This window comes from Drosophila suzukii, chromosome 3, assembly GCF_043229965.1.
Source record: "Drosophila suzukii chromosome 3, CBGP_Dsuzu_IsoJpt1.0, whole genome shotgun sequence".
NCBI lineage: Eukaryota > Metazoa > Arthropoda > Insecta > Diptera > Drosophilidae > Drosophila > Drosophila suzukii.
In genome coordinates this window covers 41,462,900-41,486,776 of record NC_092082.1, presented here as the reverse complement: position 1 = coordinate 41,486,776, position 23,877 = coordinate 41,462,900, and the positions used below count along the sequence as shown (strand labels likewise).

Sequence of the window (23,877 nt, the reverse complement as noted above, 5' to 3'; positions counted from 1 at the left end):
CTCTGCTTGATTGGCTTGTCGTCCTTCATTGTGATCTGGTGTTCTGCCATATTCGATGTTCCCGACATTGTGCTGAAGTCTGCCAGCTCTGTTTCAAGGAACGCTGTAGTATCGTCCAACTCGTTTACTTGTTGAACGACTGCTACTGATAGCTTCTCCTCGAGCCATCCATTGTGTCGGTTCCTGGCTGGTATTATTATTTCGTGTCCAGCACACCTTATCTCGGTTCCGACTTGTTTCAGGAAGTTCCATCCCAACACTAATGGATCCACTACCCCGGGTAAAATCAACAGGCTCATGGTCACTTGTTTGTTGCCGAATTTGACCTCCACCTCGAGCTGCGCATTAATTCCGCCGCACCTTCCATCTGCCAACCTAACTTGCCGTCTCGTCCTGGTAATCTTTCCTAGAGCAGCAATATTGTCCGCCAATTCTTCGCTAACGAAGCTTGCCGTTGCTCCGGTGTCGATTGTGGCTTTGTAGCTTTTCCCACCAATCATCACAGCTGCGGACAACTGCTGCTCCTCCTCGATTAGCTCGCCCGTTAGTTTGGAGAGGTGGCATTGTGCGATCCCCGCTCGCCTCTCTGCGGCTGAGATCGCTGGCCATTTCCCGATCGTTGGCAGCAATCGACGCTCCTAACACCCACCTTGCCGCATATCCAGCAAAACAGCAGCCGCTGGTTACGACATCCTCTAGCCCAGTGTCCGTTCCCACCGCATTTCCGACAGGCCTCCTGCGGGTCTGTGATATGGGTGGCATCTTGTGGCCTCTGTGTGTTGCTTGGTGGCCTCCACAAGGTATTGTTTGGCTGTCTCTGTTGCTGTGGGGGTGGTGCCCAATGGCCTCCGCGTGGTGCGTCTGTTGCCTGCTGTCGTCTGGCTTGGTGTGGTGGTGACCATTGGTCGTTTCCTCGTGTGTCCTGGTTATCTTCCTCCTCGCATCTCCTGCATGTCACCTGTGTTGGTGACGCCGACTTTGTCTTTGAGAACTTGTTCTCCTGTGCGAAGACTTCCCGTTCCTTTTCCAGTTCTTCGTACTCATCGGCTAGGATCATTAGCGTGTCCAGGTCCGACACTTTGTATGCCCTTAGGAAGATCCTTAGACTAGGGGTGCAGTTTTCCTTGATGGTCCTTAGGGTCTCTTTAGCGGAGTAATTCAGTGGCCTCACCATCGTCTGCATGTCGATCATGTAGTCCTTGAACGACTCGCTGAAGCCTTGCTTCCTTTGCCGGACCTGGTCCGCCAGCCTGGTGAAGAAATCTCTTGGCAGGAAATATGTGTGGAAACTTTCAATGAATTCTGCCCAAGTTCTCCACTGCTTATTGTTGGCGATGAACCATTTCAAAGCCCTTCCTTTTAGCAACTCCGGCATCGCTCGAGGGATCATATCGAGCTCCAAACCGTACGTGTTGGCGGACCATTCTACCTGCTCCAGGAACTCGAATGGTTTTTCCGCCCCGTCGAACCTGAACGACCATTCGCGGACCTGCTTAGCGACCTTTGCATAGTCCGACTGGCTTGGTCTCGGGATCAGCGCTGCTGCTTTCTTTTCTTGGCTTGACTCTCTCCTGTGGGCCTCTTTCTGTATGTTGTCAACGCTCAGGCTTGCCACCAGGTTGTCCCCTTCAGCGTTCGTTAACGTAATGCTTGGGCCGGCTCTGTCGTAGTATGTCGCCTCTAGCTCGGCCCAGATGTCGACGAGTTGTGGATCGTTCTCTGTTTCGGAGTAGTATTCCGATAGTGCCTTCCTCATGTCGTCTAGCCTGCCCTCCAGGGCGACGTTGAGCCTCTGTGCGACATGGGCGAAGTCTTCCTTCTTGAGGCGGTAAATCCACTTCTTTCCCATTTTTACTGTGCTGTTCTCACTGTTGGGACAATCACGTTGGGCGCCAGATGTAACGAACTGATTTTGTATGTCTGCTCGCTACGAGATTCGTGCGGCTAGCTCAGAAGATTGTGCGTTCGTCCCACCAAATTTATATGACGTGATTGCCCGTAGATCAGTGAGAAAACAAAGTGTTCAAATGGTAACAGTGGGATTTATTCTCGTGGTATTGGTACAGCGGGTGTGTGGCTATGCTGGTTTCTGTATCTCCTTGTTCTGGTTCCGCCGGCTGCTGGTGCTCCTCCTTCTGGCTTCTCGACGCGTTGACTCGTCCTCCTCTGGATCCTGGGTCTCGGGACGCTCGTAGTGGCCGCCTCTGCTTGCTTGCCGACGCGTTGCCTCGGGGTCGCTTGTTGCACCTTAGACCCGCAGAGAATTCGGCCTTGTGGGCTTAGGGAAGCGTCACCGTTCTCAGACTAGGGTGAACAAGCCTTGCTCTCCAGGCTGACGCCTTTCGAGGCAATACTGTCCCTTGCTCTGTCCCGGACGGTCCCGCTAGGTTCTTGCTCAGTTCGCGCTGACAGTCAAGGCTGCCTAGCGGTTCACTTCGCTTTACGCCTAGCGCAGACGAACGTTCCACCCGGCTTCACCCTAATGCGTGACGTCCGCGACGCTCCTGCGCTCCCCAATGAGCTCCGCGCGGCGATGGTAACGTGGCTGCCGGAAATGTCTGCTGGCGTCGCTGTCGATGTCCTCTGCGCTGTCTTCTGGCTAGTATCTCGTTGTTCTGGCGCTCGGGGAGCTGTGCGGTCGCTGCTCGGGAACTTCGCCGGTAATCGCAGGGCTCTCCAGGCTGACGCCTTTCGAAACCACAAATCGATCTACCGCTCGTCCGTCACGCCAGGTCCTGCTTGGTCGGGCAAGGTACGCTGGATCGCCGACAACTTTCCTCCCCAAGCTGACGGCTCTTCGTCGTAGGACTCTTTTGCTTGTCTCTGACAGACCCGCCGGGCGACTCGCCAGGGTGTGGTCGTGACAAAGTTAGAAAACAAACGCCTTGACTTAGCCGCGTGATGCCTTTCAGAACTCAGCCACCTGTGTCTCAATTCGGAGATTCCTGATGTCCTAATCCCGAACGTCTCGACGTGGCGATCTTGCTCCTTCTATGCTTCCCACGGCGCTGCTTCCGACGACTCGCTTGGTTGTAGCTCCCTCGTAGATTACTTGCTTGACTGTTTGCTCACTTGGTACTTTGACTGATCTTGAAGGCTTGACTCCTCTTGATCGACTGATCTAGCTGCCAGCGCTCTGCGGCCTTATATAGGGCCTCCAAGCACCGTTATTTCCCTTTTGCGCACGGCCCGCTGGATCTCTCCACTCTGGGTCCAAAGTCCGTGCCTCCTGGATGACCCACTTCTCCTTCATGTACCGCTTTCAATCGATGCTCCGCCCACTGCTGCAGTCCCGCTGATTCCCGGGCCGCTTGTGGCACGCCTGTGTGCCGCTCCACTGCCGAGATGTGGCACTTCCTCTCCCGGTCCAAAGTTCACGGGAGAGTCCAAAGTCCGGTGGAGTTCCGTTATCCCCTTTTGCATACGGCACTCTTGCTCTGCCCGCGAAGTCTCCATTCTCTCTCGATCTCCATCCTTGGTCTCCAATCTCTCTCGCTCTCCATCCTTGGTCTCCAATCTCTCTCGCTCTCCTTCATTGGTCTCCAAACTCTCTCGCTCTCCTTCGTTGGTCTCCAAACTCTCTCGATCTCCACCCTTGGTCTCCAAACTCTCTCGTTCTCCCCGCCGCGCCGTTACTACGCGAATTCGCCGCGTATCTGGTAAGCGGCCGGCCATCTGCTGCTGCTTCTATTTGTGGGGAGTTATTCAACTCCTCACAGACTTTTGTTGACTGCTTGGGACGGGCAGTCTGGGACATATTTGTGTGATGATCGCTTCATGATCGCTGTGGGTGTAGATATCTAACCCCATCCACCTGCAGTTACAAGTCACTTCCGGGCAAACCAAAGTCAGGTCGATGAAGAATTCCCATCTTGATTTTTATAAGGTCCTTCGTTGAGTAAGGAGATGTTCTGTGAGTGGAGCCAATGCCTCAAGGAGAATGGTCCCTCGCTGTGTCGGTCTGGCGCTTCCCCATGTTTTTGACCATGTGTTAAGGTCTCCTGCGATGATGATGCCCTACCGCGTGCAAATTGGCGATCTTCTGCATAATATTCCTAAACGCATCTATGCGAACGCTGGGGCTATGTAGCAACTGTAGATCGTTGGATCTGCTGCATCCCGCCCTGAGGGATCTTTTCGTTAGTTACCAGGGGGCTCCATATAGCTGCTTCCATTTTTTGTTGCCTAACACGTTCAGGCTTGGCCGATGCAGGGACGGTGGGTACTGTTGATCTGCTGCCTTTGTAAGCAGGTCCTGTGCCGCTCTGTATTGGTTTAGATTAGCTGTACACTGAGAAAAAAATACCAAAACTGCTCATCAGGCGATTATTTTTATACCCGTTACGCGTAGAGAAAAAGGGTATACTACACTCGACTGTCCTTCGAAAGTTATGTCATTGTTCTTGACTTACTCCACACCCCCTTGTTAAAGTTCTTGCATTTCATGGTTTTGATCTCTTTTTACATTATAAATTTATTACGTAATTTATATTGGCGTCCGCCGTGGATGAGTAACATAATGTTGGCTAATTCATATGGTAATTAATTAATTGACAATAATTTTGTTAGCGGAGAGTACTGAATTTACCAGCTGTGAAGGTGCACACATCAGCAAAATGCTAACTATTTACGACTACAAACGTCGCTCAGAGGGCTCTTGCAATTGTCATATAACCACAAAGCTGATACTCGCCGCTGAAAAGTTTATAGTACATAAGTGTTCTTGTAGGGTACTGCTCGAATATTTATATATGTGTTTATAAGAAAGGAACCGTGGTCCAAAAAACGTACCCCCTCTTTAAATCCTGGGCGATGAGATTTTGACGCTCCGGATCCTGGGCGTTGGGAAAATATTACATTGTATATATATATATAAATATACGTGTACCAAAATACGGCTGTTCTTAAGTATACCAATTCACTTAAACACAAAATATATAGATACATTATGCCAGAGGCATGCGACTTCTTCAACGGCTGGTGGAAAGATCGCCTTCTTTAATTCTTTTATTGGTCATCATGATTCGCACTTTGTCTATCGATTAGGTTGGTTTAAATGTATTTTTAACGCATTTTTGAATGCTCCCAATGTTTTTTTTTACTTTCACTTGTTCTCCAATTGTATTACTTAAGGATATTGGTCTTTGGTTACGAATTGGTTCACTTTAGCTTTGACTGGCACTAGTAACATATTTATAATGCATCACTACTTTATCCGAAGTATCTTTTTTGTCACTTCGCTTTTGAACGGATGGCTCCTGTAGTTGAACAAATTTCAGGAGCATGGGGAGCTCGGGTACTGCGTTCATAAACATCACAGCATGTCGGATGTCGTCCTTATTGTTGATCCCTTCCACATTCTTTGATGACAATGGTGGCGCTGGTCCGACGCATAAGATTCTTTCGATTGCGATTTGAGTCCTCCTCAAGGACTGATGGATATGGTGGCTGGTCCTGGTGGCAGAAGTCTCCGTGTACGACTACCCCAGGGAAAGTCGACTTCCCTCAGAGCTACCGGCTTCAGTCAGCAAGACACCCAAAATGATTCTCTCCCTTTCTCTATTTGTCTAAAGTCTTTTATACCAGACTAGAGCTTTAACTTGGCTGCCGGTATGGATCGGATAAACTAGGTGTTCCCACCTAGGATTACTGTTTCTTGATATCTGCTATCTTGGGAGTCAACGGCCGGCTGTTGCTCTTTGCCAGCTACCGGAGTATGGTTACTAGTAGGTCGATCGCGGTCGATACCAGACTAGAGCTTTTACTTGGCTGCCGGTATGGATCGGATAAACTAGGTGTTCCCACCTAGGATTTCTGTTTCTTGATATCTGCTATCTTGGGAGTCAATGGCCGGCTTTTGCCCTTTGCCAGATACCGGAGTTTGGTTACCGGTAGCGATCGTGGCCGATGTTCTGGCCACGCGACACTCGAGAATTTCCGGATTGCATTTTCTTCTGCCATTACCAGTATGACTCTGCTTGGTCGCATGCACCCCTCCCCCTGGCTAAAGATTCGTCGTTGTTTCTCTATGTGAATCTTTCTATGTGGAGGGCGTGAGTAACAGATTAAATTATTTTTTGTAAGTCTCTCAGTGAATGAGTTATGCGAAATAATTGAAGATCAAAAGAGATTGCAAATAGAGGGGTCTTTTGTGGGAGAGCGCGGTGCCGAAGAAGAGCGAAGTCCCTGCTGAGCGTGGCGCAATGATGGCTAAAGGAAAATGAGCAAAGGAGAGCAAAACAGTTCGAGTTAACCATTCATAGTGAACAGACGAACGTGAGCGCTGTGCACTGAGGAAAACCCTAGTTAATAATGGCCGACGAACCTGACCGTAGATCTCCTACATCAGAAGTGGGAGTACCACCCCTGCAAGACAATTCAGAGAATAGCTGGCGCTTTTAAAAACGCAAAAAGAGTGATTGCAGAACTCTTGAAAGTGGCACAGTCCACCCCGGCGCCTGGCACGCGTACAGTTTCCGCAGTGCTACCAACGATTGATCCCGAAGCTGCTGACGCCGACGCAGCAGTATGGTGCAAAACTGCTAACATGATCCTATGTGAACATGCGCAAGAAGGTGAACCCTTGGTAATGACGCTCTGCAAATCGCTTCTCGGAAGCGCATCGCAGTGGCTAACTAAAATTTGTGTTCCTGGAATGAGCTGGGCGCAATTGAAGGAATTGTTCATGGAGCGCTACGAAGGCATCGAGAAGCCGGCTGCATTGTTGCTAAACATGCTGAAGGGACACCCGAGTTTCCATGAATGCTTTTCTGTGTACTCCAGCCGATTGGTTACATCCTTATTGACCAAGTGGAGAGCAATGATACACGAAGAAATTGCTGTATCATTGGAACAGGCACATACATTGCAAATTGATTCCAGACTGCAGCGTTTAGTGTTCACATTTAGACACGAGCGGAGCTACAACAACAACTCAAAGTTCACACGTTCGTCAGAAACTCGGAATTCGCTGGATTTGAACAAGGCCTTGAAAAGAAGAGGTTCAAAATGCAAACGCCGATAAGATGCCATAGTTGCGGAAAACTCGGACACAAGGCACAAGGACGCAAGTGCCGAAGGAGAAAAGCAGAAGTGAGGAACGAGACGAAACCAGTGCATAGCAACAGCAGATCAGCGATAACCTGTTTCAAATGTGGTAACGTTGGACACCTCGCATCGGTGTGTACAAAGGGAGCAGCAACAACGAATAGAAGAAACGAGAGAAGAGTAGACATGTGTGCGGTTTTTCAGCCAAACGGGACTGCAATACAATTTTGTGAGCGGTTTCAATTTTCCTTGTTAAAGGAAACATTCAGCGAGAAGCTAGCCGGCAAAAAATGCCATAAATGTCAGAAGCAACTTGCAATTCTGTCCACTGTACAAGTTTCTGAGTTTAACTTTGAAATACTGTTTCACGTAGTAGATAATAAAAGCCTCAAATATGACATGATAATTGGACAAGAAATTTTTATACCCTTGCAGAGGGTATATTGTTTTCAGTCAGAAGTTTGCAACGCAGTGAAGGAGACATTTCCGACCCCATAAAGTATATATATTCTTGATCAGCATGACTAGACGAGTCGATCTAGCCATGTCCGTCTGTCCATCCGTTTCTACGCAAACTACTCTCTCAGTTTTAAAGCTATCGGGCCGTAATTTTCCCCAAAAGTCTTTTTTCTTTTGCAGATAGTATATAAGTCGGAACCAGCCGGATCGGACAACTATATCTTATAGCTCCCATAGGAATAATCGGAAAAAACAATTTAAAAAAATTATATCTTTGGTGTTTTCTAACATATAACCTCCTAAGCTTGGAAATAACATTTTTTAATTCGTTTTGAATTTCAAATTAAATTTTATCAACATCGGACGACTATATGATATAGCTGCCATAGGAACGATCGGAAAATTGGCGGGAAAATTATATGAAACTAATTATAGCTTCGGTGTGGTGGGAATATAATTTTTTGTATTTTTATACCCGTTACTCGTAGAGTAAAAGGGTATACTAGATTCGTCGGAAAGTTTGTAACAGGCAGAAGGAAGCGTTTCCGCTGCAGTTTTGCAGTATATATATTCTTAATCAGGATCACTAGCCGAGGCAATGTAGCCATGTTCGTCTGTCAGTCTGTCCATCTGTCCGTATGAACGCTGTGATCATGGAAACTATAAAAGCTGTCATACTGGGATTAGACAAGCATATTCTAAAGATTCCGTCAGTGTGCCATGCCCACTCTTCGCTCACAAACCGATTGAAACTGTGGCTCCTATAGTTTTAAGCTGGAATACAGATTTTATCTGCATTGTATTGTTCTCGTCAATACCAATACCAATCAATACAGAACTGTGGCGCGCATAGTTTTCAGGTAGCTGGCGCATTACAATCTTGCTTTGCTGCTTGCCTATCTTCATCTCCCCTTGGTCCCTTTAGCTGAGTAACGAGTATCTGATTATTATATATATGTATATGTTTTCAGTAAATTTTTTTTGTCTTCCTCCTGGCTCGGTGATGCTCCTCACTTGTTTGTTTAGCTGCTGTTGTCCTGGGCCTATAGGCTCTGCCGGTATCGGGGCGGTCATCGCGCAGGTTTCCTTGCGCAGGTAGCTTCGCAGAAAGGGCTTCCTAGTGGTCCCGGGCAATCTTCCGGGCACGTTTTTGTTCTCCTTGGTATCCGTTTAGGGAGTGGAGTTGTTTATAAATCGGTTTTATTGTAGCACTATGGTTATTAATTTCGGTACATTGTATGGATAAAAGAAGACATTCAAGATAACTTTGCAGAATTATTTGATTTGTGCTTTTCAGCTGAATGCCAGTTTTAAAAATGCTCATAACCACACTTGGTAATTCGTTCGTAAATTTTTGGGGCCACAAGGCGAACATGTCTAACATGCAACAAATTACTTTTTCCTGAGTTTCACACTCCAGCGCTTTTCAAAATAAGGTAACAGCTTCATTTAAAATGTTGAGCAAATGGTCTTGGTTTATGTTGTTGAAGCTTAAATAGCCAGCTCCCTGAAATAAATATAAAAAACATTAATGATTTATGTATATTTGTACAAAAAGCAGGCTGATAAGTTTGTATAATGTCCATAAAGGGCAGAACTTAAATCAGTTTTATATTTTTAAAACCGTTACTCCTACGGTTTTGAGATAGTTAGCTTGAAAGCCAACCAAAAAACTTTCAGTGACGCAGAATCTGTACAGTTTTGTATACTTCTTCGCAAAGTTCAGCGTACAGCACAAGAAACTGAAACGTCGAATAATCGAACGTTATGTTCGGCGGTTTTCTTATGATGTCCATTTTTTTTTTAAACAAGACCAAAAATTGAATTGAAAAAAATAAGATCATATTTTAGTATTTTTTTACTCGTAGAGTAAAAGGGTATTCTAGATTCGTCGGAAAGTATGTAACATGTAGAAGCAAGCGTTTTCTACCCTATAAAGTATATATATTCTTGATCAGGATCACTAGCCGAGTCCATCTAGCCATGTCCGTATGAACGCTGTGATCTCGGAAACTATAAAAGCTGCAATACTGGGACTAGACATGAAAATTCTAAAGATTCCTGCGCAGGGCAAACTTGTTTCGCCAGTGTGCCACGCCCACACACCCACAAACCGTCCAAAACTGTGGCTCCTACAGTTTTAGTGCTATAATAAAAATTTTAACAGCATTGTGTTGTTCTTATCAATAGCTATCGATTGACCCAAAAAAGTTTTTCATACCCACTGAAATGCTCACGAGCAGCTCACAAGTTTCAAAAAATTGTAAATATGAATGTGGATATCTCGGAAACTATCAAAGATAGATCTTCGGATTTCAGATTTAAATTCCGAGGCCATGTACGCAGCGCAAGCACGCCCACTCTTATGCCATCAAACCGCCCAAACCTGTGGCGCCCACAATTTTCATGCTAGAAACAACATTTTAACTGAAATGTATTAGTCTCGTCAATACCAATCGATTGACCCTAAAAAAAAGTTTGCCACGCCCACTTAAGCGCCCTTAACGCTTATATCTGTCTGCCGCCCAAATAACCATATACTGAGATCGCAGGTAGTTGGCGCATTACAATCTCGCTTTGTTGCTTGCATAACACCATCTCCCCTTGGTCCCTTTAGCTGAGTAACGGGTATCTGATAGCAGAGGCACTCGACTATACCGTTCTTCCTTGTTTGCACTCACTTTTTCAAGAACCAATGTTCTGAGATCGACATTATTTTTGACATCGTATAATAAAAAGAAAAATCTTAATCATGTACAAACTGAATCTAGGGATGAAAAAAAAAATAAATAATGAGAGAGACATTCTATCAGAAACTTTTCGGAAGGCTTCCAAAGTAATCTTCGGCACCGTAAAATTTTCGATCGCGAGTTTTTATTTTTTCAACCAGTTTTCCGGCAAAACTAAAAACGAACAACTTTGGCTGCGCAGAAGAAGACACTTGGCAGGAGCTTCTGGAACGTAAGTAATCATTTAATTAACTATTACCTGCAAACTGCTAAATCATCGCATTTACAGCTGGGAAAAAAAGCGCAACAAATTTTCAAACTGTCATCACTTTTCTTAACATAATTTCTTTTATAGGTTTCGACTTGAAATCGAAGAAATGAACTTACTTAAAAAGCAGAACTAAGCTTAATACCAAGTTGATGTGGTATTATGTTGTTGGTTTAATATGATATTACAGACTTCTAAAAAAATGATATCCCCTTTTAGCAAATTTAAACATTTTATGACGAGACTCATGAGCTTTAAAAATGTGTGCTGCATTATATGGATATTGCTTCAGTCCAAGTTTTTGGAATTTAGTTATCCAAAACATAAGAGAAATGTTTGAAATTCCGGTTTTCTTTTATGCAACTGCTTTTAACGTACGACCTCCACATAGAGAGATTCCATAGAGAAACAACGACGGATGTGATTAACCAGACTCACACTGGTAAAGGCAGAAGAAAATGCAATTCGGCAATTCTCAGGTGTCGCGTGACCAAAACAACGGCCACGATCGACCTACTGATAACCATTCTCCAGTAGCTTGCAAAGGGAAACAGCCGGCCGTTGACTCCCAAGATAGCAGATATCAAGAAACAGTAATCCTAGGTAGGAACACCTAGTTTATCCCAACCATACCGGCAGCCACCATATGCAACAGTCCTTGAGGAGAACACAATTGCAGTTTGAAAGAATCTTATGTGTCGAACCAGCGCAGCCATTGTCATCAAAGAAAGTGGAGAGGATCAACAATAAGGACGACATCCAACATACTGCTATGTTTGTGGACGCAGTATCTGTGATGCTTCTGAAATTTGTTCAGCTGTAGAAGTCATTCCTTCAGAGGCGTAGCGACCAATAGTATACGTCGGAGAAAGTAGTGATGCATTATAAACGTGTTAATCGAGCCAACCAAAGCTTAAGTGAACTCATGAATGACCAAGGACCAATATTCTTAAATATTACAATTGGATAACAAGTGAAAGTCAAAAAATAACATTGGGAGCATTCAAAAATGCGTTACAAATACATTTAAACCAACCTAATCGATAGACAAAGTGCGAACCATGATGATCAATTAAATAATTAAAGAAGGCGATCTCTCCACCAGCCGTTGAAGAAGTCGCATGCCTCTGGCTTAATATATATATAGATTTTGTGTTTAAGTGAATTGGTATACTTAAGAACAGTCGTATTTTGGTGCACGTATATTTATATATATATATCCAATATAATATTTTCCAAAAGACTAGGATCCGGAGCGTCGGAACACGGTTCCTTTCTTATAAACACATATATAAATATTCGTGCAGTATCCTACAAGAACACTTCGGTACTATAAACTTTTCAGCGGCGAGTATCAGCTTTGTGGTTATATGACAATTGCAAGAGACATCTGAGCGACGTTTGTAGTCGTGAATAGTTAGCATTTTGCTGATATGTGCACCTTCACAGGAGGTAAATTCAATACTCTTCGCTAACAAAATTATTGTCAATTAATTAATTTCCATATGAATAAGCCAATATTATGTTACTCATCCACGGCGGACGCCGATATATATTACCTAATAAATTTATAAAGTAAAAGAAGATCAAAACCATGAAGTGCTAGAACCTTAACAAGGGGGGGGGGGGGGGGGGGTGTGTTGTAGGTCAAGAACAATGACATAACTTTCGACGGACAGCCTTGACAATAGGGGAATGTGTGAAAGGGAGGGAATAGCCGATCGTACTGCGATCAAGCGACAGCTGAGCTTGTGGGGCAGTGTGGACTGACGACTGAAGAACTTTATGGACTAATTTAATTTTCCAGGCACTTTAAATATTTATTCTCGTTATGTTGGAGACGAGAGAGGCTTACCAAGATCCCACGACCCAAATACGACGTAGCTTAAGGCGGCAAATGGTGCCTGAACTTCGGACGCCTCTTGCGCGGCCCAAGTCCCTGTCAGGAGTCGGGCACTAATATGCCTATGTAACATGTTTATTATACTATTGGCCTTGCTAGGATCATATGTGCTTCATGACTTAACATTTTGACAGAACAAATGTGACAGGACTCGGTGTTTCAGATTAATCAAAACCCAAATCAATCGATCCGCTTCCTCTACCACTTTTTACCGAACTTTATTTATTTATAGCATCGTTCTTTTCTGACTTGACTCGAAATTGCAGTCTAACCTTGTAAAATATATAACTCCTATCCACAAGTAACAACGAGTCATAACGAATTATTTAAAGAATACGTACGTGGTTTTATTATTTTTTTGTGCTTAGTAACTTTTCCTATTCTAATAATATAAAGTTAAATAAAGACAACAATTCTAAAATCCTGTTTACTTATTTAATGTAATAATACATCTAATTAAAAGGCAATCCTAACCATAATTTTTTTGATTCGTTGTGGTGCTATAATTTTTTTTTAAATTAAATAAATAATAGTATGTTTATATTTTAACAAATGTTCCGGATCAGGATCACTCGCCAATTCGAACTAGCACGGTCCGACTTTCCGTTCGCCTGTATGAACGCAAAGATCTCAGATACTTTAAAACATAAAAATTTGGCATTAAGCATCCAGATTCAATAGATTCTTGCTCAGCTCAACGCAATTTTAACTAAAATGAAACGCCCATAAATGCCCATGAAACCGCTCAAAACTGTTCATATGAACGATGAGATCTCGTGAACTTTAAAAGCTATTAAATTGCAGATTGCAGATGCCTCGACCACCAATCGCACAAACGTGATTTTAAAACAATTTTATTGGTTTCGACAATACCTATCGAATGCCCTAAATCCGTGACCGGCAATCATCTGCGTTAGGTAGACGTCAACCTGTCTGCGGCCTGTTATTAAGGGGTTAGACTGGAAATTTGCACCTCCTGTATGTCGAGCTCTTCATAACTTCGGCTTATATAAGCCTGTGCTCGATCAGTTCCCCCCGATACTTCTTTGTAGACTTGACACAATGGTAGCTGTGTATGTATTTCCGTATTTCTTATCAGCACCGCCTCCACCGTCTGAGTGGTAAAAGAGTATCGAATGAATGAGAACCAGTTACTGACGTTACCAGTCCTTGGGCAAGCTGCCACCATGATCTGAGGGTTTTTAAGAGGTCTATCTACCGGTCTAACTGGCCGCTGGGCAGTCTCTCTTCGCTCTGCCTATTTCGTACTGGTCGTATCGGCTCCGCCTATCGTCTCCGCGCAAATATTAGCGCCGCCACTAAAAGAAACGCTTAACATGTTTGTTAGGAGGGCCACGGTATTTAGGGCATGTCCCCTCTTCCAGATGTTCTTCCCTTCGTGCACTGGATCCATTTCGCTTTGCCTTGTGTAAAGTTTTTGTACTTATGGCACCGTCCTCCGCATCTGAAGGAGGATTCCAGCGTTTTTCTGGCATCTTAATGCTGGGCATCTGAGAGACATGTGCCGTATTAAAGCCGAAGTCGAATATTGAGCTTGTCGCTTTGGGGGCGCTGTGCCGTCCCGACAAGTGAGCGCTGTACTACTTTAAAATTTCTTTTTCTTTCCTGTCCACTGCAAGAGATTGGGTTTCATCCAATTTAAATTTCCCAAGCTGTTTTGGCAGTCCATATGGCAAAACATTAGAGGAGCTACCGCTTCAGCAGATACATTCGGCGGCCCGAAATGCGGTTTCAGCTAATACTCCGATCCAATCCACCTAGAGGGGCTTGACATCCGAGAGGGAACCTCGGCAGAAACAGCGGGGACCCGGCAACGCCGAAACACTCGCAATGTAGGAAACAGAGTGAGTATTGTGGTAACAGAGATAACAAGTAAAAAACAAGGAAGAACGTTACTCAGCTAATGCGACCAAAGGGAAATGGAGATATGCAAGCAGCAAAGCGAGATTGAAATGCGCCACCTACCCGTGATCTCAATATTTGGTGATGTGGGCGGTAGACAGACTTAAGCATTATGCGCGTTAAAGTGGGCGTGGCAAATTTTTTTTTTAGTCAGTCGATAAGTATTGACGAGACCAATATATTTTAGTAAACATTTTTATCTAGCGTTAGAGTGGGCGTGGGATTCTTTTTTTTAATCAATCGAAAGATACTGAGGAGACTAATACATTTCAGTACAAAAAATTTTATCTAGCATAAAAATTGTTGGCGCCACAGGTTTGGGCGGTTTGTGGGCGTTAGAGTGGGCGTGGCATATTCGCGTAACAAACTTGCGCTGCGTACAAGGCTACAAAATTTAAATCTGAGATCCCATTTCTCTATCTTTGATAGTTTCCGAGATATCCGCGTTCAAATTTTCGATTTTTTGAAGTTTGTGGGCGGTTTATGCGTCAATCGATAGGTATTGATAAGAACATACATTTCAGTTAAAATTTTTATTCTAGCTCATAACTGTAGAAGCCACAGTTTTTTGGGGTTTGCGGGCGTTAGATTGGGCGTGGCACCTTGCTGAAATAAACTTGCGCTGCGCAGGAATCTCAGGAATCAAGAATATGTATACATTATGGGGTCGGAAACGCTTCCTTCTGCCTGTTACATACTTTCCGACGAATCTAGTATACCCTTTTACTCTACCAGTAACGGGTATAAAAAACATTAAAAGTAGTAAAAGTAAATAACTAAATACGAAGTAAAATAAATTAATGGAAGCCAATTCGAATCACAAGCTTAAAGAATTTGAAAAAATATGATATATTATAAGGGGAAGTAAATCGAGATGGGGACACAGTTTTTTCAGTGGCCGTATTTGATTTCGGATGTCGTTTCAGACGGTTTAATCGGTTCGTTGGCTGCGACGGCTAATGCGACGTGACAGTTGATTACGGTTGCTGGCAGTTCGATGGCGTGTGGACGGTTCGATCGGTTGGTTGGCTGCGACAGCCCATGCGACGTGACAACCAGTTGCGGTTGCCAATGAAGCGAAGTCGCAGTGGACGGTCCGATCGATCGGTGGGTTGCACGGAGCTGGTGCGACGGAAGCGGGCCGAGCTAGCGACATATTTAAAGTCAGCATGCTGAAGCGCCGTTGGCGTAAGAGGTAAAACGGGAAGGTTCGATCGACTCAGCGACGGTGGAATGTTTATACAAAAATACAGGTGCTGGGACAACAATAGAGCAAGCAAGCTTGTGTTCATTCGAATGTCATAAGGATGTGTGCAGTTCAATAATAATTGAAATGATAATTAAAAAATAAAGATCCGACAAATTCAGATGTAACGCACAAGGATACCAGTTTCTCAGTTAAAGGGAGATGGAGATATACAAGTAGCAATGCGAGGTTCGCATTACAATCCCTACCCGCGATCTCAATATATGTTTATATGGGCGGCAGACAGATTTAAGCGTTATGGGCGTTTATAGACGTTAAAGTGGGCTTGGCAAACTTTACTATAGGTCAGTCGACAGGTATTGACGAAAGAAATAAATTTCAGCAAAAATTTGTACAGCATGAAAACTGTGGGCGCCAAAGTTTTGGGCGGCTTGTGGGCGTTAGAGTGGGCGTAGCACCCTGACGAAATAAACTTGCGCTCCGCAGGAATCTCTAGAATCCGTTTCCATGATCACAGCGTCCATACGGACAAGGCTACATCGACTCGGCTAGGGATCTTGATCATGAATATATATTTATGGGGTCAGAAACACCTCCTTCTACATGTTACATACTTTCCGATGAATCTAGTATACACTTTTAATCTACGAGTAAAGGGTATAAAAATGCTTTCTGGGACAAGAAATAATAAAAAATTAATAAATAAATAACAGATAACTTTATGTTAGAACCCTACTTCTCGCTACTCTACAATAAACAAACAAAAAAAATCATACCAGTTCTGATTAATTACAGAACTCCATTTAACAACACGGAAACTCGAGGAACTCCTAAGCACTAACCAAATAAAAAGATAAGCAGTAGAATAAGCAGGAATTTATGCATCACTTTCATTTAAAAAGTTGGGAATTTATAGTGCACCAGACCAAGAAATTTGAACAAAACAAATTCACTTTACTTTTTTTCCCACAGTAGTAAGCGAACACCTCATTTTGTTAGAATAAGAGACGTATTAATATAACGGAAGACAGTACATACATTTAAGGAATAGAAAGGGTAAATGTCAAAGAAAAGTGAAAATGAAATATGTAATGCCTTCGTCTACGGCAAGGTTCCGCAAAAGTGGAGAACCGAGGGTCAACAACCATGTACATCAGAAGCGATTAAGGAAAATATTCCAAAGAATGAAGAAGGAGAAGGACAGTTAGACGGATTCTTAGCTGCAGTAGAGCAGGTATTAGGCCATATAAATGAAGAAAAAAGGTCGAACATGGAAGTAATAGCGCTCGAGGCTGCTATTTGCAAGATAATAGGATCGGCAGATCGGGTTTTAGACTTAGATTAAATCGGTTGATTGTATCCTTGTGCAGCACCTTTGTGAATGTCCTTTCTGCCTATCGTAACCACGGATGATTCTGGGAAACGCCCAACGCTTAATCCTGGTGCCGTGCGGTCTGGATCTGCACTTGTTGTAAGTCCTTCGCAGGCCTGCGGTCCTGCCCTGCGAACTGCGCTATCATGGTCTTCACCGTCCTTCTTGCTCCCTCTGTTCGGTTTTTCTAAGGCGTATAGGGTGCGGTTAGGAAACTCATAAAGATCCGGCGCGTAAATTGTACCCTTTGTCCGTATGACCATCTAGGGTACCCCATACCTTGCGATTATAAACGCTAAACGCTTTTTTAAGCGCCTCGGCACTAGTTCCGTCTACTTCGAGAACAGGTCTTCAGGAACAGCAGCATTGGTTTCCGCGATTAGAACGTGGAAGGGCTCCGACGAAGTCCGCGCATATCGTGACATGTCTCGCACTTCACATGGGCTCGGGCATATTTGACCAGTAGAATCAGGCTGCAAACCGTTAAATCGTCCTTCGGTTCCTGCGTGCCCCGCTGCGCCGTGGTTTTTCTTTTTGCAGATCCAAGGTGCTGATGTACCGGGCTTCCTTTAGGTTACAGACTTCGCCTTCATCTGTCTGAAGTCGACGCACAGCCTGGTCAGTTGCTTGTCGCCGATTGGACCTCAGCCTCGAGCTGTGCATTTATTTCGCCGCATTTTCCGTCTGCCAACCTAACTTGTCGTCTCGTCCTTGTAATTCTTCCTAGAGCAGCAAGATTGTCCACCAGTTCTTCGCTAACGAAGCTTGCCGTCGCCCCCGTGTCGATTTTGGCTTTGTAGCTGTTCCCACCAATCATCACCGCTGCGGACAACTACTGCTCCTCTTCGATTAGCTTGCCAGTTAGTTTGGAAAGGTAGCACCGTGTGACCCCGCTGACCTTTCTGCGGCTGGGATCGCTGGCCATTTCGCGCATGTTGGCAGCACTCGACGCTTCTGACACCCACTTTACCGCATACCCAGCAGAATAGCAGACTTTGATTCCGACATCCCCGAGCCCAGTGTCCATCACCGTATTCACGTCCGACACCTAGTACGATCTTAGGACGATCCTTAGATTCGGGAAGCAGTTCTCCTTAATAATTTTTGAGGTCCTTGAACGACTCGCTGCAGCCCTGCTTCCGTTGCCTGACTTGATCTCCTAGCCCGGTAAATAAGTCTCTGGGCAGTAAATAGGTGTGAAAGAGAACAGAGTTGCTGTTTTTCTATCCTGGCTTAATTTCTCGTATGGGGTTCTTTTGCAGGTTGTCGAAGCTCAGACTTGCCACTAGGTTCCCGAGCCGGCTCTGTCGTGATATGCTGCTTCCAGCTCGGCTTGTTCTCTGTCTCTGAATAGTATTCCGATAATGCCTTACTCTTGTCGTCCAATATGCCATCTAGGGTAATATTAAGGATCTGCGGCATGGGCGAAGTCCTCCTACTTGAGGCCGTAAATCCACTTCTACCCAATTCTGCTTTTGTTGCTTTCGCTGTTGGGACAATCACGTTGGGCGCTCGATGTAACGAAATGATTTTATTGGTTGCTCGCTACGAGATTCGTGCGGCTAGGTCAGTAGATTGTTTGTTCGTCCCACCAAATTTATATGACGTGGCTGCCCCGTAGACCAGTGAGGATTTATTCTGGGTTAACTTATTACAGCGGGTAGGTGGCTCGGTTGGTCTGCTCCGTCCTGTAGCTCGAGATGCTCCTGGTGCCCCAAGGCTCTGCTCTCTCGCCGTATATTGAATAATAGTAGAAAAGTGGTCGTCTTATTTGAAAGTTGTTCACATTATGGCTTATATGTATAGATTTATTAATAAAAGGGAAAATATAACTTGAAATTGATTTTGACCTGATAAGCTCGGAACTGCATTTCTTAAGGTTGTTCAAAAAACAAATTTTGTGAAAGGAATTGTAAGGCTGAAAAAATCAGCTAATATGCGTGCTGGAATTAAAAAGCTACATCCTTTTATATCTGTTGAAATGATTGGCACTTCGTCATGCTCTTTGTTTTAAGCCGTCATCTACATGCCCCATCGCTAAATCGTTAATACTAAAAGCTTGCAAATTTGTGATCCTATATTTGAGACTCTTACATAGAACTAACTGGCATGCATGTTCACGGTCGTTGGTTGGGCCTCTCAGACTATTGATTTGGATACTAAGCGCGCGTCACAAGTGCAGTGCCATTGCCAAAACTTCTATCACAGATAATGGGTAATTTACCAAAAGCTCGATTGCAAGGAAATATTCCCTTTGAAGCAAGCGGGGTTGATCTCTTTGGGCCTGTTTAAGTCTCCCTTGAAATTTGTGAGAAGCAGCTAATAAAGATTTACATGGCAGTGTTTGTCTGTTTTTCATCAAGGGATGTACTTTTGGAAATAGTGAAAGATTTGAAGTCTAATACATTTATTTTATGTCATACTTTATTAAGACAACGACACAAATTTTGGGGGAATTGCTCGAATACTGAATGAGCTCTTGGAACTTTTCGACACCAACGAACAGAGCACACGTCATATGCTGTGGCCCACTGATTCACCATCGAAGGTGTGGACAATCTACAGATCGAAACAGTAGTGACAATCCACGAAGACGTTCCAGAAACATGCTAGGTTGGTTCGCGTGGCTGTATTCAAAACGATTTTCTGGCGATTTTCTTAAGTCAATTAATTTAATAATTAGTTGAAGTTGAACCTGCGCTCTCGAATTAAGTTAAAGCTGTCGCTGTCGCGCACTCTCGAGAACCACTATTTTACAATACCTAAAAAATCAATTGATGGTTTTAGAAGAGCCTGAATAAATTCGAAGTGGACACTCGACATGTGGACATCAAGGCGCTCAGTAGTTTAATTTTGAATGTCATAATCGCGTGACAAACTTGCGCTTCGTAAAAAGCTACGAAATCTAAATCTGAAATACCAATTCTCTATCTTTGATCATTTCCAAAATAAAGGCGTTCATACTTAGGATTTTTTGAAATTTGTGGGCATTCTAGTGAGCATGACGTTTTTTGGGTCAAGCGATAGGTATTGAAGAGAACATTACATTTCAGCTTAACTTTTGATTTCTGTCTTTAAAAATGTAATAGCCGCAGGTTTGGGCGTTAGAGTGTGTCTGGCACCCCGACGAACCAAACTTGCGCCGCGCAGGAATCTCTAGAATCTGCAGTTTCCGAGATCACAGCGGTTATACGGACAAACGGACATGGGTTGATGGACTCGGCTGGGGATCCTGATCAAGAATATACAAACTTTATGGAGTTGGAAACGCTTCCCTTTACCTGTTACATACTTTTTGACGAATCTAGTATACCCTTTTCCTCTACGAGTAACGTGTATTATGGTCTAAAGTATTTTGGATTAAACAACCACGTTGATACTGCAATTCAACTTTACAATACTGAATGCAAGAAACTTCAACGGAAACTGATATCCAACAGTGTTAACTGGCTCATGAGCCCCAGGTCGCCCCTATGCTAGACTTCAAGGTCCTTCTCTACAACTCCACCCTAAAGTCCATCTAAACGTACGGATCCCAGCTCGGGTGTACTGCAGTAATATTAACATCATACCGTACGCACAATCCAAAGTACTGAGAACAATCATTGGGCCGCCTTAAAATGCTCGGAACGATAACATCCACAGGGATGTTTCAAACATTAACGTTTTTGGAACGATTTCTAAGCAGCTCTCTGAATTTTTTCCAATAATTTAAAAAAAAATCTGTTTCGTTTTTCAATACCAAATATCTAACTTTTTGTCAGTTTTTGTGCTTTTTTGACTTCATTAACGCACCGTCCTTGCTTGAATTCAATTCAATGCAGTGTATTGGTCGGCCACTCTGCTGGTCCTCATCATGTCAGTCGCTGATCAAGCTCTTAAGGACCCACTATGTGGTGATGATACGAATGTGGCTAACTGCAATGGTTCTTCAATCTATTTATGATTGATAATTCAAATATCAGTGTTAGCTAGGAGTTTCCAAGGATGTCTAGAAGTCGTGGTGTAAGAGTAACCTCCGTCGGGTCCAAGAAGGCTGGGTCACAGAAATTTGATTCTGAACTCAATTAACGATCTGTTACTGATATTTTTTCCTCAACGCAAGAAAATTTTAAAAAACTTTTTGGATGCTTCAGCGGATACTTTGATTAGTGATGAAAGAGATTTTGCTTCTCAACATGGATTTATTAGTTGATAAAGTTAATTCGAACCTATTTGGATCTAAGTATTAGTACTCTCCTGGTCAAAAAATGCTGGTCATGGAAACGACTTTGCCCTCTTTTCTGATGATGACATTGACAGCCCTCTCCCTAAGGATCGTATGGACACCCGGTCTCCTCTACCAGAGCCCTCTAACTCCCGCCGGCCTCTTGTGACTAGAAATCGTACAATAACTTCTTCCAATAAAGGTGGAATTTTACAAAATAACAAGAACATTTCTGAAATGACTAAAGCACCTTAACGGGAAAAGGACGGGGGTCAGTTCATTTCGCCTTTGTGATAAAAGGTACTACTGATGTTAAACCACTTTTGAATATTATCAAGGCTACCAAAACCATTATAAAATTTAAGATAACTGTACCTACTACGGTAAAGGAAATCTCATTCCGATGGTGATACAGATACAGATAATTAAACATGTTTTGTGGAGTACCAATATCCCGTTGAACTCTTGGCAATTGAAAAGTGATCGATCTTCCAGGATCTCAGTCAAAGGCCTACATTCTTTTACGGATCCTGATGACATCAATGGTAAGCAAGGCGCCGCTACTCATGTTGGCCGCAATGTCTACAACCCCACTGGTAAGAGCAATGGTTACACACCCAATATTTTGTTGAGCTAGACTCGTCGCCAAAATTATTATAAATAATAATACAATAATAATTATAATTGCCAAAATACACTCAAAAAAATACTGTTTCTTGCCTCCCAAATGCGCTATTTGTGGTGGAAATCATAAATGTCGAAACCCTGTTTGCCCCGCTAGGTCTCAGGATCAATTTTAGTGCATTAATTACTGTTCGAACTGCAGTGCAGGCTACCGCAAAAGTCCTTATTTGGTCCAACCTGGAACAACCATAATTTCAATACGTACTTGCCCCTCTTCCTGCTCAGAGTGCTTGAAGCAAAGCTACCTTCTGATTCTAGCACGCTTACCTCAGGGGGAACCTATGGCTGGCTTTAAACTACTTATTTCTCACATATTGACCGGATGATGTCAATCATGGCAAAAATGATGGAGCTTTTTAAGAACCAGTACTGGCAGTTCGCCTTCGGATGCGTCTAAGATCAGGAGACAGGATACACAATTTAGGCATTCGTTTCTCATTTTGGAACGCCAATGGTCGCACTGGCAAAAGTGTTACCTCTAATTCAAATGATGTGGTGCTAATAAACAAAACGCATTTCAACAGCCCTTCACATCTCAGAACTTTTGGATATGATTTATTGACGGCCAGTCATCCCTTTGACCGTCTTCGAGGAGGTGCTGCTTTTTTAATCAGCTCTTACTTGCAATACTCCCCTTGTAGGGTCTTCCCACAGAGATCCATCCACCATCTACCACCCGTTGAACGGATGGTCCATAAGGTTTTGCCATTCCGAAAATTTCCCAGTTGGATCCCCATCCAAATTTGTCGGACTATTTTAGGCGATAGTTAGGCGATACTCTTAGGTGGAAACCCCAAACTCTTCTTCTTGAAAGTGGAAAGTAAAACATTCACTACGAAAACGTAAACAACGATGACGGGAAACTTTGCGATGGAAGGCGGCGAAGCAATAGGTATGAACATAAATGCTCTTTATATTTTTAATAATTAATTGTTTTTAATTTTACAGTCAATAATACGCGAACTGACGGTGGCAAGCTGAGGTGGACTATGTAGATGGAGGTCCTGCTGATCGGTATTTGGCAGGGAAACATCAAGCAGTTGCTGGGAGCCCGAAAAAATTTCCATATATACATGGAGATGGAGTAGACCTTAATGGAAGCTGGGTTTGATGTGTCCAAAAAGTAAAGGTAACTTATATGCGCGCAACAACATATTGGAAATCAACTCAACTATATTAATCCTTGCAGGCAGGAAAAAAATAAAATGGGGCCAAGCGGTGGCGCTCCTTCCGCGTGGCAGTATTGTGAATTGCTCCACTCGTTTCTAGGCGCATACCGCATCTACAACATGGAGCAGAACACCTTAGAGAACTAGAGTATGCAGTTATTGCATATACTAGGAAATACTTTGTGGAGCTCTTGGATGTAGACCCAAATGACAGGGATGCTTCTATCTGGTCGTCTAAGCTCTCCTCTATGTAGAGGTCCTCCACTACATGGGTGTTTTTAGTGAAGTGGGTGTCTAACAGTAGTTCAAGGGTTTCCTGACTGTTTTCCGTCCAGCTGTCAGCATTGGTTTTTAGATAGCCAATGGTTGCTATAGTCTTTGCTAAAATTCTTCTGAGTCTGGATGCTTCCGCAGTAGATTCTATGCTACTGCAGAAATTAGCTTAGTAGCTATATGTATAGATTTATTAATAAAAGGAGAAATATAATTTGAAATTGATTTTGTCCTGATAAGCTCGGAACTGCATTTCTTAAGGTAGTTGAAGTTGTTCAAAAAACAAAATTTGCGAAAGGAATTGTAAGGCTAAAAAAATCAACTAATATGCGTGCTGGAATTAAAAAGCTACATCCTTTTATATCTGTTGAAATGATTGGCACTTCGTCATGCTCTTTGTTTTAAGCCGTCATCTACATGCCCCATCGCTAAATCGTTAATGCTAAAAGCTTGCAAATTTGTGATCCTATATTTGAGACTCTTACATAGAACTAACTGGCATGCATGTTCACGGTCGTTGGTTGGGCCTCTCAGACTATTGATTTGGATACTAAGCGCGCGTCACAAGTGCAGTGCCATTGCCGAAACTTCTATCACAGATAATGGGTAATTTACCAAAAGCTCGATTGCAAGGAA

At 43.6% G+C, this 23,877-nt stretch overlaps 1 long non-coding RNA gene across 1 annotated transcript; it reads left to right on the top strand.

The window, feature by feature from the left end:
- Positions 1 to 21,910: 21,910 nt before the first annotated feature.
- LOC139353274 (uncharacterized) lies at positions 21,911 to 23,374 on the top strand. Its single transcript, XR_011604455.1, has 3 exons — positions 21,911 to 22,691; positions 22,748 to 22,928; positions 22,989 to 23,374. It is a non-coding gene; the product is annotated as an uncharacterized lncRNA (long non-coding RNA).
- Positions 23,375 to 23,877: the final 503 nt, after the last annotated feature.